Consider the following 18,136-nt stretch of genomic DNA (forward strand, 5'->3'; position numbering starts at 1 on the left):
ATAGTGCAACCCTGCCTTACATCCCTTTTCCCAAATTGGATAAGTTGTGTATGCTCTTTTTGTGATATATTTGTCATGCCACTAGTACATTACACCCTAGGTTGATATTGTGAAGTTGAGTGGTAGGTATAGTGCATGTCATCTCATTTTTTTCTGATTTTGTTTGGGGTTAAGAAAGAAATGTCTAACACCCTGATTTTTGAGATATCACAGTGTAAATTTCTTTTTCAAAACTTTTCTGTAAAACATTCATTTAAGATAATCAAACTTTATTGGATAAAAATGCGGAAGCAAAACGTAACTATAAACCTCGTCTGTTCGAAATTAAAATCTCAAAATATCACTTTTACATAAAAATTTCAAGTCTGAAAACTTTTAAATAATGAATAAATAATCAACCCCGAAATAAAAGATCCCAACTCTTGTCAGCTACTTCGATCCAGTCTTATCTGCAACTTCATCTACTCCCTTACAAGTACGATCATCGTAGGTGAAACCACAACGACAACATGCAAGGGTGAGCAACCAAAAATATCATAACCCACAATATACAATATTGATTTTAACACATAATAATTTAGTCATAAACATATTTCATCAGATCATTAGCATCACAGCCAAATTATTTGTGAACCAATGTCGTTTCCTTCTATTATATCGTCATAACTTGTTCTCACATGCTCTCACTAACAGGAGGATTCAAGTCGTCTTCCATTGCAACTTTTAACCTATCTCCGCGACTTCTTAAGGACTAATGAGTAAAAACACCGACACTATGGGCGCTAGTGCACTATACTCAACAGGAGTCGAAGCCTTTTGGGCGAGACATTCACCTTCTCGCGTAGAAGGAAGTGACACTCAAATCTCTATCTCTACACGAGACTCAACACATTCTTAACGTAGTGCAGTACAAAAACCTCACACATGATCCACATAGTACAAGAAAATAACATAGTTTCATATTCACATCACAAATCCATACATATTCTCAATAACATGTATTATACAACCAATCACAAGATTTATAACACAATTCTCATTACGTTTCATACGTAGTCTTGATCATATACTTTAACTCATGAAATACAAGGTTGTATTATATCGTAATAATTAATTCACACACCATAAATTAATCACCCTTGAGTGAATCATCATAAGAACACACCAAATCTTATCTGCATGACCAGGGAAATAAAAAAGCATACAAAACTCACTCTTGATTCATCTCTTATCACCACTACTCTTAGCTCAAGAACCCTGACCACCCAAGAGTACCAGCCTCTACTATATTAATTTCAATTAATAACATAAAAAGACACCTTATTCATTTTTCTTTCCTAGAGATCCAACTGCCAACGTTTTAGTTTAATCTTCTATACTGGAAATCTTTTAAATGTAAGGTCCTCTCTCCATCTATTCCTCTTTCTTTTCTTCAACTTCATCCAACGTAACACACCAATTCAATGCCCTTCAAAGAGCGTGGAACCCACACCTCACTCACCTCTACTCCCACATATCCACTGCACTAAACGAGAGATCCCACTCCCTCCAATCACTTTCTACCCAATATTAAGGTAACCACACCATAAATAACTAGGGCCCACACCATTTCTAACCTTAAGGAAACCTAAAACTAAATAAAATCCATACTCAAATATATATATATATATATATATGTGTGTGTGTGTGTGTGTGTGTGTTGATAGGGGAGCTGTGTATAGTTGAACCCATCTCACATACATGTTTTTTATGATGAACAAAATAAATGTTTTATAGTTTCTTGCACAACAAATGGCAAGTCAATTGCTTGATCATATCTGTATGTGTGCTTGAAATGAGTGTTATATGAATTTGTTGATTGAAAATGAATAATTGATTGAAACACATTGCACATTGCATATCTGCATGAAATAATCGATTACACTGTTTTATAATCAATTATATTTCATCAGATTTCAGCATATCCATAAAAGGGGAAAAACAACTATGTTTAATCGATTACATTAATCGCATAATCGATTAAAACACGTTGCTATGCTAGCACATGTTTGTTGAGTGCATTGAAGTGTTTTGAATGGAAAATGTTTTCAAATTTGCTTAAGTATGGAACTTAACCGATTACATTATTTTCCTAATCGGTTAAAATGCGTTACTTGTGAAAATCATTTTTTTGGAAAGCCATAACTGTCATAACGGTCATATTTTAAATATTGTTTGCTTGTATGGTTTGTATAATCGATTGCATGCGATTGTATGGTTGGTCATTGTATTGCTTGTTATAGTCTTACTATATGTTGATGCTATTTTTTGTGATAGGATTCTAGTAAGGACTTACTATTTAAGATGTAAGTGTTGTATTGGTGTTTTGATGTTTATATGGTTAGCTCACCTATACTTGTTTGTGTTTGTGTGTGGCGATGATTGTATAACATGTGTGTTATACGGGAGCAAATAGGTATGTAGAAGCTTATGGTGTTATGTAATTGACGAGAGATAGGATCTTCTATGAGAGTTTTATAAAGATTTACTTATGTTTATGTAAAAATTTAATACGTTGCAATGACACTTTATATTGTGTTCAGATTTGAATATTGGTTGTGGTAAAGTTGTGATGAGTTTATAAACTTTGTGAATTTTCAATCATGTTTTAGAAAAATTTAATCTTTGATGCACGAAAGTGACTCCCAAAATTTGGGATTTCAAGGAAAGGAGTAGAAGACAATATCTATATTGGTGGAGAAAGGGTCTGACAATTTGTAGTTTGGAGACATGTTGAAAGATTAAACAAACACAACATATTTTGCGCATTTCTCTATTCAAAAGTTTCCATATTTTTTTTTTCTTATTATCCTCTACCATACTCACTGAATATGAATTCTTCATGCTAATGTAACACAATTAGTGTTTGCACTACCATAGAGACGAAAAAGATAACAAAAAAATATACCTTCAAAAAATATGCATTACTTAAGTAAATTTTTCTTCATTAATTATTTGAGAAAAAATATAGTCAAGAGCAAGGGTTGAATTGTAGTTCTATTTTAGCTTAGTGGATATAGGACTGAAAACGAAGGTTAAGTTTCAATTCTATTTTTCTTGAAAGAAAAATCTTTTGCTTGAGAAAAAGTGAGACTGAAAATCTTTTACTATCATAAAATCAACTTCATACAGCAAAGTCCGGTTTGTTTCCAAAAAAAAATTATACAAAATCACTTTAAGAAATACAACCTTCAAACAAATTCAAAATTATCAATACAACAATAATTTTTCAAATATCACCTTCACTCATTTTAACTCAACCTGAATAATCTCAACTATATTAAAATATTTAGTTTAAGTAACTTTGCACATCATGTAGCCTAAAGCAGGAAATAGGCTTCACCTACCATCAACTCATCCTACACTAAACGGAAACGACAGCGGTTATTTTCGCTTATATGCAGCGGTTCCGCAACCGAGGCATATACAGGCGAGACAAAAACGGGTAGACTTTTTGCCTCGGTTCTGAACCGAAGCAAAAAGGTGTGTGATTTTGCCTCGGTTCAAATCCAACCGAGGCAGTAGAGGTTTTTTTTTTTCACCATTTGCCATATGAGTTGTTAGTCCTTAGCTACAATCCATCAATGCCTACCACTCCATCTCACACCACCATCATCAAAGATTCCACTACGAAGAACAAAGAACGAGAACGACGTGCTCCCACCACCACCTGCAGAGAATCAAACTCCACCACTCCTGCAAAGCATCAATTAAACATAAAACAACCCAAACAAAATTAGAAAAAGGAGACGGAAGGAAGTTTCCTCCTTCGCTGTGAATCAGAACAAAGAGAAGAAGAACGAGAATGACCGCCCTTGCGCCCCCGTCGCGTCTTCACCGCGCCTCAATCACGCCATTGAAGATCCCTTCGTCGCGCCTCCATCAGAGCAGAGAAGAGGAAGGAAGGGAAACAAACGAAAATGGGAGAAAAGAGAGGAGTGGCGCAACTTCTATCTCTGTTTGCGAAATTTAACCCTAAACACATGTTATTACCTCAGTTATTTTTTTAACCGAGGCAATAAGGGTCTACGGCCTCGGTTCTATAAAGAACCGGTGCCTAAACGCTCTAAAAAAAATAAAAAATAATTACAAAAATGTCACCGTGCCAGTTTTAGGCATCGGTTCCTTTTGAACCGAGGCATATACCTTTGCGCGATAATTACAAAAATGCCACCGCACCAGTTTTAGGCATCGGTTCTTTTTGAACCGAGGCATATACCTTGCACGATAATTACAAAAATGCCACCGCACCAGTTTTAGGCATCGGTTCTTTTTGAACCGAGGCATATACCTTGCGCGATAATTACAAAAATGCCACCGCACTAGTTTTAGGCATCAGTTCTTTTTGAACCGAGGCATATTCATTTATGATAACTACAAAAATGCCACCGCGCCAGTTTTTGCTTCGGTTACAACTTAACCGATGCCAAATGTGCGAGTTAAAATCTTGTTTTTTTACTAGTGGATCTAATGCTAAAGCAGGAATTGGGTGTTCTATAAAGAAGGAATCTGCATGGCAAACAACCTTATCTGGGAACTCAAACATGATCTCATCAGCCACGTGCTTACCCTTCAGACATCTCGTGCTACCATCCCAGAATATAAGTTTCGATGACAACAACGATTCTGATGATCTTTTTTGGTGAAAGCATGGAGTCACAGCTACATTTCCCATTGTACTACGGGTGGAACAAATCTTGAGAGAATATGGTTGTGTTGTTTTTGTGTGTTCCGAACGATGAATATTATACAAACGGATGATATATGTGTGTATATATATACACGGTGAAGGAAAACAGTTGACTTTGATGAAGTCTGTAAGTGTTGTTTTTCTGTGGAATGCGTGGAGGGGTCGGTGTGGTCAGGTCAGCCATGCCGGCTTTGAACATTTTAAATATGTTTTATCTCTTTCCTTCTTCCGTAGTTGTTATACTCTTGTTTGAGACTTGCCTTCATATTTATTCTGCTATAATATTCAATTAAATTAACAGAAGCTACTGTGATGAAGTCTATAATTTAAGTATAAAATACGGTCGATAGTCTTAAATATTTTACTATTTTACTTCTGTTCTTATACTGGTCGAGAAGGATTTATCTGGTCCTTGTATCCACTGTTGATTTGGTGAGGCTTAATGTAGACGTGTACTTCCTCGACTCTGAAGTGTACATAAGTATGTGTATAATTATGAGTAATAAATGTTATTAATTGTCTATGGTGAAATGTCAATGTATTGATAGAGATTTATTAATTGGACCTTCATATATATATAGGTGTAGACTAATTATTGTTTAGCTTACCTGATTAACAGTGTAATCGGCATGTAAACCTCGTCCCAGATTCCCCAATTCCACCTGTTCTTAGATGGGATCAAGATGATTCACATATTAGTGATCTCCGATGCTTTTCTATAGTGTACTGAGTGATAATCTCAAATATTAAGGAGAATATCTGAAAAAGTCTTCTGATTCGATTTGGAATAAACTTAAATGTAATTAGTTATCAGAATGAATAGTTAATTTATTAGTAGTTGAAGTCTTACTAAAAGTTAAGATATGCTTTTAGTCGTTTTTTATTTTAATTGAGTACAGCGGTGAGGAATATGTGAGTTTATAAATTATATTGTTGATTACATGAAAAACACAACAACAAATCAGTTTCTTCAAAGAATAAATTTGTTTTTCAATAAATTGGCACGTTAGAAAGCTTGAGTATTGATCTTTGAGAAGTTTGAGTGAGAGTCAACCTTATAAACACTATGACCCTACCAATATCTATAATAACACATTGTAAGCAATGCGTACAAAAGCACAAGACAACCTTATACATATTATATACGATGTTTTCACTAGTAAAAAAAAAGATTTATTGACATCGTTTCAGTTGTAACTGAAATAAAAAATGATGCGATGACATTTTTGTAATTATCGCAAACGTATATGTCTCAGTTCAAAAAGAACCGATGTCTAAAACTGTCGTGGTGACATTTTCGTAATTATCACAAATGTATATGTCTTGGTTCAAAAAGAACAAATGTCTAAAACTGTTGCGGTGACATTTTTGTAATTATCGCAAAGATCTATTACCTTGGTTGTTTAAAGAACCGAGACATGAAATAGCTGAAAATTTTATTTTTTATTTTTTTGAGAGTGTTTAGGCATCGGTTCTTTATAGAACCGAGGTCGTAGACTCTTATTGCCTCAATGAAAAAAATAACCTAAGTAATCACATGTGTTTAGGGTTAAATTTCGCGAATAGAGACATTTTCAAACAGAAGTTGCGCCGCTCCTCTCTGTTCTTCCATTTTCTTTCATGTTGGCGAGACAGAGGCTTCCTTCCTCTTCTTTGTTCCGATGGAGGCGCGGTGGAGGGATCATCATTGGCGCAATGGAGGTGTGGCAGAGACACGACGGAGACGCGGCGACGGTGCAAGGGCGTGATGGCCGTTCTTGTTGTTCTTCTTCTCTCCGTTCTGATTCGCAACAAAGGAGTTCCTTCGCTCCCTTTTTTCTGATTTCGATTGGGTTGTTTTATGTTTGATTGATTCTTTGCAGGAGTGGTGGTGTTTGATGGATTCTCTACAGGTGGTGGTAGGAGTACGCCATCCTCGTTCTTTGTTCTTTGCAATTGGGAATCTTTGATGATGGTGGTGTGAGCACTACAAGAAAATAGCCAGTTATATGTACGGATAATTATATACGGATTAAATCGGTATGTAATAAACGTATTATATACGGATATTTTATACGGATATTGGGAAACCCGTTATATACGGATAAATCCGTATATAATTGAAGAAATCGTTGTATACGAAAAATCCGTATATAAGTGTCGTATGTAATTTTGGCGCTTTTGCGCGGGATGCTTCATAGGGATTGATCCGTATCTAATATGCATAAGTAAGCTGACAAAAGTTTACCTGCTGATATTATATACGGCTGTTGGAAAAAAAGAATTAAAAATTTAATTGAAAGGTCCAAAATTTCCCCCTCTCACTCTCGAAAAAAATACATTCTCGAAAAAAGAATTAAAAATTTCTGCACTGAACTTTCATTCCCGAACCTCTCCCTCTTCGCGAACCTTCATTCTCGCACCTCTTCTGCACTGAACTTCTTCACTGTCAGGCCCGCACCTCTTCTATTCTCCCTCTCTGTCTTCGACTCCTTTCTTCCGCATCAATGTTTGGTTGTGTGTTTTGCCATCGCGAGTTGTGTGGATTCAGATTTCATCTGTCGAACGCGGTGAGTAAGCCAAGCTTTGAGGTTAATTTCTATTTTCATTTTCTCTTTTTGTTGTTACATTGACCTATTTTTGGTCATTACTGTTTGGAGGTTTGATATCGCGACTTTGGAAACCCTACGTTGGTTTCTTCGAACTGGAAGCTCGAGTTGTAGTTGCCTCCTGCTCGTTGTAAGTTTGAATCGCTTAGATTTGAGGTTTATTTCAGTTTTCTTTTCTCTGGGTGTTGTTACATTGACCTATTTTCGGTCGTTGTTGTTTGGAGGTTTGAAATCGCAATTTTGGAAACCCTAGGTTGGTTTCTTGGAAGTGGAAGAGATAAGGTCCAGCTGCAATTGCCTTCTGCACTTGGTAAGTCTGAATTTCTTAGATTGCGATTTGTTTTTATTGGCCGTTATTTAAAGGTGATAAAAGGTCATATATACTACTTTAGTATATCTTGAATCAACACTTCCTGTGCTAATTAGTTGTTTTTAGACCATTATTAGTGTAGTGTCTTAAATTGATAGATTTCACTCACTTAGTTTAGTACTAGTTTAAATTGTTTGGCTTTTCATTCTAAATTTGATTGAATTTCACATAAACAAGTACTTCTTAGTTGTGTTAGATGAACATTAAAAACTGTTTTAGACAACTTAGTGGATTTTTAGATTACCCTTAGATAGATTTTGTTGTAGTTAGTGTGCATGTTAGTTGAACTGACTTTGTACTTATATTGGATTATGGATAAAAGATGTTTGGCACGTTCCATACAAGTTGATCGAGAGTTGGAGGTTAACGAACCTGATGGTGCAATGGTATCAAAATACTTTAATGTTGAATTAACCCAAAGTTGTTGATACACTTTAATTTCTATGAAAAGTAGGTTCGCAAGTGTAGGCATGGACCCATCCTATATGATAAGATTATATACCTTATTAAGTACGATTGTGACTTCAATTATAGTATGTAGGGGTTGATTGTGTACATTTTTAATTTTTCATTTGCTTCCTTATTTCTTTAATTCGGGTCACCTCATTCGAATCTATATATTTGTATCAATTTTCAACATTTTAGACAACAGAACAATTCAGTCTTTCCTATTCGCTCTTTTAAAGTACAACCATGTATCAAGATGATACATGTTACATATTCAATATTGGTCCCCTTTACTCAAATTCTTGACTCTAACACTTTTCGTTGTCATAAAAGATCCTCATGCCATGGTGTATACAACTATGAGGCTCAGTAGATCAGTAGGCTTTAGATATCCTTCATCTTAGGGATAGCCTTAACCAAACCCAGAACCCCCACCTCCAGCCCAATGCTTGCAACCTGGTTAGGCTAGTTGGGACTTAGCTGTGGAGCTTCATTTTCCACGCATTATATCACAATGTAATGAGAACATGGACAAACACTAATATGTATATTTTTTTCCTAAATACCTTAATTTGTGATATCAAAAAACCCTAACATGTATATTTTTTTTTCCGGGCACGAAATGGTGTGTGGTTTGGTCGGTGTATGGAAGCCTTTGGTGCATTTTTAGAATATCTTCATTCAGCTGGTGTTGTATTGTTTAGTGAAGATCGAGAGGGCTTTAAAGGTATGTTTCCTATGTGTTTTAGTCTTTACTGCTGATTATTCTTTTGCTTTAATAGGAGAGTTAAGTGTGTTTTTGTAATGGTTCATGTATGGTTGACTTCTATTATGTTCTTCTTTCATGAACTTGGTTGAAATTCATAACTTGACTTGCAAATGTGAGCTAGATGATCTGACCGAATGATTTAACTTGATATGTGTATTGTTGATATGAACTTTTAAGAATGTAGATGTTGATCTTCAATACGATGTATGCTATGAGTTTCCCTTTTATCTGAATCAATGGTTTCAGTATGATAGTTATGTTTAAGAAATAGAATTGAAATAAATTGCTTCTTTATGCTTTTTTCCTTCACTGAAGCTAGTAGTTCACTTGTACACGTTGAGGAAACATTTATTATGTTTTGTTTAATGAGTAAATAGCTATTGTATTTAGTTTAATGGTTTTGATGTGATTACCATATACATGTTTAATTGAGAAGCCATAAGTTGCTTTGGGTAATTGTAGCTTGATCAAAGAAAGGAAGCTCAAGCTCTTCCTCATCTTTGTTAATTTGTACTATCAAGGAATTACTTCATTCACAAGACGGAAAGAATATTCCGTTAAACTCTAAAATGGCAATTATTGAATTTGTTTTTGTTTAGGAATTTGTGGATGCCCACACTGGCCACCTGCTAGCAGGGTTTAGCTCTGCAACTCCTTTCTCTGCCTCATCAAAAAACATCCTTGTCCTCTTTATCTTTCCTTCATGAATTTACTAGGTTTATCTATAACTTTACCCAGGAAAATGTCATCATCTAAAAGCCTACTTTTGCCAATTCATCTTGTCCCTCCTCCTAGTTTACTTCCCCTTTGTTGACAATGGCATAGTACCTTATCTGCTACTCTTCTTCTCTTAATTACGAATAATCTTCTGCAGATCAAGCTTTGTTTGTCAAATCTGCTTCTACTTCTTTTACTGCATTATTTGTTTAGGTGGATGATATTGTTTTAATTAGCAATGATATGGCATAAATTAATCATCTTAAGCACATCTTAGATACCAAATTTAAAATCAAAGACCTAGGATCTTTAAGATACTTTCTCGGTCTTGAAATTGCAAGGTCCAAATCTGGAATTCACATGAATCAGAGAAAATATATTCTTGAACTTCTCGATGACAGTGGTTTGATTGGTTACTAACACTCCTTCTGATCCTTCTATTAAACTTATGGCAAATCATGGAAAACTTTTATCTAATGCTGCTGGTTACTGGCAGTTAGTTGGCAAACTTTTGCATCTCACCATCATCAAGCAAGATATTGATTATGTGTACAACAACTCAGCCAATTTCTATGCAAACCTCTTGATACTTATTACAATGCTGCTCAAAGAATCTTTCATTACCTCAATGGATCCCCTGCTCTTGGCTTGTTCTTCTTTGCTTCATCAGACCTTAGACTCTCGACCTTTGCCAATTCAGATGAGCTTGCTGTTTGGATACCAGAAGGTCTATCATTGGCTTTTGAGTTTTTGTTGACTCTTCATTGATCTCTTGGAAATCAAAGAAGCAGACTATTGTTTCCGTTATGTAAGATACCTTTTTCTCAATTTGAATACAATGAGAATTCTTGCAAAATGTGAGAACTAAGAAAACTGTTGTGTCTGCAACCTCTATATAATATAACAACTCAACAACTATTTTCTACTTTCTTTAAGATCAATAGTAGAACAACAACTATATCAACAACTATAATAGAAAAGACATGTTTTGCGCTTACATTGCGTGTTAGATGACACCCACCGTAGTGATATTGCCCTTGTATTAATTAAATGCAATTCAAAAATAATGTCATTCTACTTTTATAGCATATTTTTGGTGATACATCTGAATCCACGTATTCACACTTTATGCTGCAAATCTTTCCACCTAACATTTCATCTCATAGCTTCTATATAAACTTCTCTTTTCAATTACATATTCACCAAAGTTCAGATTTTAAACAAGAAAAACAATTGGATATATACATTTAGTATTTGTAGTGATGATTTTTATTTGTGTAATGACTTTGTTGAAGTTATATATTCTCCTATTTGAAATGGTGATGATGGATAATAATTGTGTGAAAGGTGCCTTTGGGTGCACAAATTATCAACAAGAAATTATTATTATTGTCAATATGTTTATGGAAATTACAAGTAGAAAGAACAACGTCAACAAATTTATTAGTGTGTGTCAAGGGTTTGCATTGAAGAAGAAGCAATGATATCATAGTATTTAGAAAACATGACTTTGATGTTGCATTGCTTCCAAATAAATATGAAAATGTTGATGTCAAAATTTCACTATGTTTTAAAATTACTCTTTTTTAATTAGTAAGACTTTTCTTAAAAGAAATACATATTATTTTGAGTAAATATTCACCAAAATTTTATGTTAAATAATATGAATAAATAAAAAATTAATGTAAAGATAAAAGTTGATTTAAATATTAGTATCAGATATCTCTTTAAAAGGTATATAATGTTAAGACAATCTATCTTGAGAAAAATTACATATTTATTATTAATATATGATAACATCTCTTTTGTTAAGTATTAAGAAGATATCACTTTGTCAAAGGTATCTGGTATACTTTTATTTATTCTTTTAATTGAAAGTGTAATTCCAATACAGTAGTTTATTTTTATTTACACTAGTTTTGAAAAAGTAGAAAACCCATTTGATGTTAACACTAGTTTTGACTAGTTTGCTCTCAAATTTGGTATCACCACTGATTTTACATTTCTCTTATTCCAGTACTATTTTGAGCATTTTATTATCTTTCTTTAATGATGTCTGAACCCCGAATTACCCTATTCCATGCATTTTACATGTTTTGACTCATTAAGCACATTTTAGCCTACCTAGACTTAAGAATTTTGTAGTTGAGCCCCTCTATTAATTTATTATAAATTGATATGTGATGTTCTTTCTTTTGTAGTTGCACTCGGTACCTGCAATCCAGTATAGAACAACTCATTTTGACAATCAACCAAAGCTCCTAGTAAGACCTAAACCTTCAAATAATTGTCCTTTTGCAAATGTATGCTTATGCAACTGTATGTAACATATTAGGACGGTTTTTAGTTCTTTAAATGTTGATTTTTTAATTAAAATTATTTAGCTAAACAATTAAACACATGAAGCACTATCTACCGTAATTTGATATTTCTTAACTATTCTTGGTTGTAGTGAAAGTTTTAGCTCAACGTTGTAGGTTGGCCAAATCCTTCTATCTTGAAAGCTTAAAACAATATTGTACATAGTGATTAATATAAAACAATAATATTGTACATAGTGATTTACATGTACAAAACAAGTATTAAGATAGAGACATGTTGAAAAACATTCTAAGATATTGTGCAGAGAAGAGGACCTAAATTAATTTAGGTTATTGTTTAGGAAGCCATTTGATAGGGCACGTGTCCTAATATGGAGACGTGTATTAACCATTGTCTAATTGTTTTGTAATCGATTTATGTATAGAACATGGATGATGCTCAACCAAATCGTTCATGGATGTACGATAGGTGTCATAGAGGAAGAGGTGCTTTGAAAGAGTCTTTTGTATTGGGTGTTGAAGAGTTTATAAGTAAAGCTTGTGAACAAGAACGTTATCGTAGAGACGGGGGTCTTCGATGTCCATGTTTAAAGTGCGATTCTACAAAGATTCTGCACGAAAGAGTTGTGAAGGTTCACCTTTACAAGAACGGTTTCAAGCCTAATTATTTCATTTGGGAGGATCATTGGGAAAGAATGCTAGAAGATGATGTACAGAATCATGAAAGTTGGATGGCTGTAGAGACGGAACGTGGTCAAATTAACCAGTTTCAAACAATGGAAGACATGGTGCATGATGCTCTTAGGCAAAATGAGTCGTGTCAAGCATCTACTTCTAATAACATTGAAGAGGCTCCGAATGAAGAAACACAAAGGTTTTTTAATTCTTTGTTGGATGCAATAGTCGTCCAATGTTCATGATTACAATTCAGCCGTTGGAGGAGGGTAAGAATGTTCCAATAGTCGTCCAATTACGTGGAAGAATGTTCCAATAGTCGTCCAATGATTACACCCGTTGGAGGAGGGTAAGAAAAAAATTAACTCAATTAATATATAGACAATTCATTGTTGTATTATTGTAATGTTTGAGTTTAATTTTGTTTAGGTTTTATCCTACACAAACTGCATCGAAGGCAATCACAGCCACCATCAAGGAACAGTTTGATGAGCCATGGCTAACATGGGCTCAATCCCTAAGTCAACCAGAGATGTCTTCTTCGAACGTTTTAAGGTAAACACTTTTCATTCCCAATCCGGTTACAAAGTCAATAGTTGGTGTCCTGCATTTAATTTATACTTTGAACTTGTTTACTTATTCAAACCTATTATTTCTAATATAACAGAGAAGGGTTTCATGGAAGCCTGAAGATGAGGAAAAGGTCAAAAAAAATTATCACACCAAGGCATCTCATAGACTCTCAGAGATGTATAAAAAAGCTAGAACTCTAGGAAAAAGACCTGATTGGCTGGGGGACGATACTTGGAATGCTTTTTTGGAAAAGTGGAACATGCCACTTTATAGAAAAAAGTGTGAAACGGCAAAGAAGAATCGGACATCTGAAAAGGGTTGTTGTTTGCACACTGGAGGATCTATAAGCGTGCATGAGCATGTTATTCGTTTGGTATATAACTTGTACATTTTTTTTCTTATATTTGTAATCATAAACTTTACAAATATTTATTAACAACTCCTTTTGTTTGCAGTCACAAGAGCTTGGTCGGTCTGTGCATGTTGATGAAATATTTCAGCAGACACATATTCGTCAATCAACAAGGGAATTTGTGGACGAAAGATCTAGGCGGACCCATGTAAGTTTGTACTAACTCTATCACATTATAAATTTTCGGTTTTTAAACCCATGTGTAATGATAATATTTATTCATTTAACAGGAACAATTTGTTGCAAAATTTTCTCAAATAAGATCTGAGACTGCATCTGTTGGTGTCTCAACATCTTCTCCTCTAGACCCTACGGAGGAGGAAAGATTGAGAAACCGATGTTGATTAGAGGCTGCTGGTGGAAAATACAAGGGACGCATATACGGCATTGGAAATGTCACTTCCCAAGATGACTGTGTTGATAGTTACATCCAACAGACACAGGCATCGTCTACTGCTCAACCACAAAATTCAGAAGAAATTGTTAACCTGAAATCGCAGTTACAACAATATGGTCAGCAGCTTCAAAAGTTTGAAGGATTTATTGGCGTCCTCCTGCCATTCCTTCCGCCTTCAGCAGCCGCAGCTACACAAGACTTTTTAAACCTTCAAAATCCTCAAGTTCAAAATGAAGTACCCAATAATGTCCAACCAGAATAGCAACCTCCAGAACAGCAACCACCACACCAGCAACCACCAGATGAACAACCACAAGATGGAAATGATTACATGCATTATTAGGCATTTTATAGAACTTATTTCCATTACTGTTGAACTTATTTAGAACCACAACTACAATCTGTTTATGAACTTACCTAATGTTTATTCTTGCAGTTATATTGATGTAAACAATATTTATGTATTCATATACAATGTTTCCTTTGTTGATTAAGTGTATCTGAAAACCTTATTGAATTTATATTCAATGTGCAATGTATAATGTCCAGGTTTGCTTATAACAATGGTGAATGTTCACTATAATGTCCAGGTCTGCTTGTATATTGTGCATGGGGAACAGCTATATACAGGGTATTTATTTAGCTCTTCTTAAACCATTATATACGGATTTATCCGTATATAAGTTATATACGGATATATCCGTATATAATTTCCGTATATAATTTATATATGGATAAATTTGTATATAATTTTCGTATATAAGTTATATACGGATTTATCCGTATATAATTTATATACGGATAAATCCGTATATAAGTTATATACGGATATATCCGTATATAATTTCCGTATATAAGTTATATACAGATAAATCCGTATATAAACCTAGCTACGACGATATTATGTACGGATTTTTGCCCATATGTAATTCGTATATAAACACGTATTATATACGGATTTTGGGTCTTATATACGGATTTTTGTTGTATGTAATACACTTTTTTCTTGTAGTGGAGATGAAGTAGTGGCGTTGATGGATTGCAGCCAAGGGCTAACAAGTGACCTGGCGAATGGTGAAAACAAGAAAAAAACACAAAAAAAATCTTTTTGCCTCGCTGTAGAATCGAGGCAAAAATCCTAACCCTTTTTGCCTCACCTGTATAGGCCTCGGTTGCAGAACCGCTACGTATAAACGAAAATAACCGCTGACGTTTCCCTTTACTGTACTAGTGTTTGATGAGTTTAGATTTAAGAAGATTACAAGTGTAAAAGCTTAAAAAAAAGAATGAGCGTTCCGGAGAAAGCGTATAAATGAGATAACATGTTTGATTTCAAAACTCATAGGAGAGGTGAATTGCATGAATATGAAAGACATTAAAGGATTTTCTGAGTACATTACACAAGTAGAAACTATGTTGAACCGGCTTAAGAGAAATGAAGAGACATTTCCCGCTAGCCGAGTTGTGGATAAGATCTTGATATCGTTAACCGACAACTTTGAGAACGTGGTGTGTATAATTGAGGATTTGAATAACCTATTGACGCTCTTAGTTGAAGACCTTGTCAGGTCTCTTGCAGAACACAACCAGCAAAAGAACAAGTTGGAGCCAATTGATCATTTACTCCAAACGAAGATGTCAATCAAAGATGAAAAAGTTAGAGTACTCAAGGCATAGGACGAGACCGAGGAATTAGAGGAAGTGTTCATGGTTGTAGAAGCCAAGCACAAGATGAGGAGAGAGAACATTCCAGCCAACAAAATTCACATGAAAGAGGACGAAGTCCATGGAGAAGAAGGAAGAGACTACCAACATTCTCATAGAAGATATTGAAGAGGAAGTGATGTTGTTGATGATGACAAGAAGGTCGTAAACCAGTCTAAGCTCGGGCATCATTCATACCGAGCTTGGATGTTCGGGTGATGTGTTAAGTGTTGATTTCTGCGTGTATTAGTAGTTAAGAAAACTTCTTATTTTCAAACCATTTTCTTATTTTCTTGTAAAAAACCTAGTTTTTTTGTAAATATGTGTTAAAAAGGTGTTTTTAGAATATTTTTTGGTTTAGTATGTTTTGATTCATTAGAAGTAGTCTAGTGTAATCTATTGGATAAGCTAAGAATGTTGATTAGATGCTTGAACCAAGTTAACCAAACCTGTTTAAGAAGGATGACATTAAGAGAAAAAGATGTGACATTTGGCAAATGCTATCCTACATGGTAGTGGAGATAACTTATCATGAAGGGTTAAACGCTAGTTTGACATATTCTATTTAAGGAAGAATGACTTGTTGTAGTATGGAATGAGAAGAGTTGAAGAGTTAGTTGATTAAAAGCCTAGTTAGTTATAAGCTAATTATATATGGTTGTTTAAGTTTATTTTATGATCTTTAGTTCTCTAGTTCCTTTTATTTATTCTTTTAAATAGGTATGTAAGGAATACACAACATACAACCTACAGAGACAAAAATATAATTTGTTCTTTATAGTTTATTTAATGTTTAGTTTAGTTTTGTTTTGGGAAGAACAAGTAGTTTATTAGTTGTTCAGACTACAATGGGTATAAACAACCAATGATTCATAGTGTTGTCACTAGTGTAGAAAAGTCTTTTTATAGGGTTAAAAAAGGATTTTTATACTGATTCGATAATCGGTATCGAGATAAGCGATAAAATGTTTTCACATTTCCATATAGGTTTTGAACCGATATAGAAAGTTTCCTTTTTTATACCGATTAAGACCACAACTGGTATACAAAGTTCCTTCACATTATGCCTTTAACGAACCATCACCTTCTTCATCACTGAACCTACTCTTCATACCCCTTCACACATACTAGACTCATTCTCATGCAAGAACAATATTATCCATCACATGATAAGTTAAAAGGAAAAAAAAGTAGAATCACTCAATGCACACACAGTTAGGGATGGGCAAATAGAACTGAACTGCACTGTACTTCTAAAATCTGTACTGAACTAAAACTAATTTGTATAAACTGAACTGAGCTGTAAAACAGTTCAGACAAACTGAACTGGACTATTTTTTGTTTTATCAAACTGCACTGAACTGAACTATACTAAATTTTACTAAACTACAATATAAACTAAACAGAACTACTAACTATACTAATTTTAAACTGAATTATACTAATTTTAAACTGAATTGTACTAGTTTTTAACTGAATTGTACTAGTTTTTAAACTGAAAAGTATAACAATACATGTACTTTTTAATTGAAATTTATTTTAATATTTATTTTATTTTGTTCATAAGTGTCTTACAAATTAACTTTTTAATTATTTGATATTATTATTTTCTATTTTATTTATATTTCTTTTATTATTATATGTGTATGGAAATTATTATTATTTATTTATTTATTTTATTTTATTTATTATTATATTTATTTTGTCATGAATATTATTTTACTTTTATATTTATTTTTTAATTTTTTATTTATATTTTTTGTTTTATATGTGTATATAATTTATTTTATTTTTTTATCTACTTATTTTATTTTAAAATAATTTTTTTATATTTATTTTGTTCCCTCGTAAAATTGTTTTATTAATCAATTATTTATTATTTATATTTTATTATGTAAAAATTAAACTAATATATATTAATTATTATAATATAATAAAAGATGATACTAGAAAAATTACTCTTAATAAACGTTTGTTAATTTTTTTGTCATTTGATATTTCTATAATATTAATTATTTTTGCTACATTACTATTTTTTTATGATATTTCATTATATATTCATTTAATGAAATTTAACGTTAAAAATATATTTTACTTTTAGTATGTAAAATACTATCATTTAAAAATAATAATATTGATATTTATTTTAAAGTAAGTTGATTTTTAAAATAAATAGTTATTGTAGTGTGTGCGCTTACACACATTTTAATATCATTAAAAGTTTTTTTAACATATTTTTACATATTTAATAATATGTTAAAGAATATAATATATTTAAAGTATTATTTTTTTATATAGTCTTTTTTTTATGATTTATTATTACAAAAAATATATTTAACATTTAAAATAAAATTTAAATATTTGAAAAAAATATATTAACTTTTATTACTTAAAATAATATTATTTAAAAAGTAATATGTGTTTATTGATGAAA

The 18,136-nt window shown here is 33.1% G+C and overlaps 1 long non-coding RNA gene across 1 annotated transcript; it reads left to right on the top strand.

Annotated features, from left to right (window-relative positions):
• The first annotated feature begins 7,038 nt into the window (after window positions 1–7,038).
• Window positions 7,039–9,119, top strand: LOC148201003 (uncharacterized). Its single transcript, XR_015785642.1, has 4 exons — window positions 7,039–7,278; window positions 7,369–7,447; window positions 7,542–7,627; window positions 8,805–9,119. It is a non-coding gene; the product is annotated as an uncharacterized LOC148201003 (long non-coding RNA).
• Window positions 9,120–18,136: the final 9,017 nt, after the last annotated feature.

The sequence above is a fragment of the Vigna umbellata genome, chromosome 4 (assembly GCF_029865625.1).
Source record: "Vigna umbellata cultivar VRB3 chromosome 4, Vumbellata_1.0, whole genome shotgun sequence".
NCBI lineage: Eukaryota > Viridiplantae > Streptophyta > Magnoliopsida > Fabales > Fabaceae > Vigna > Vigna umbellata.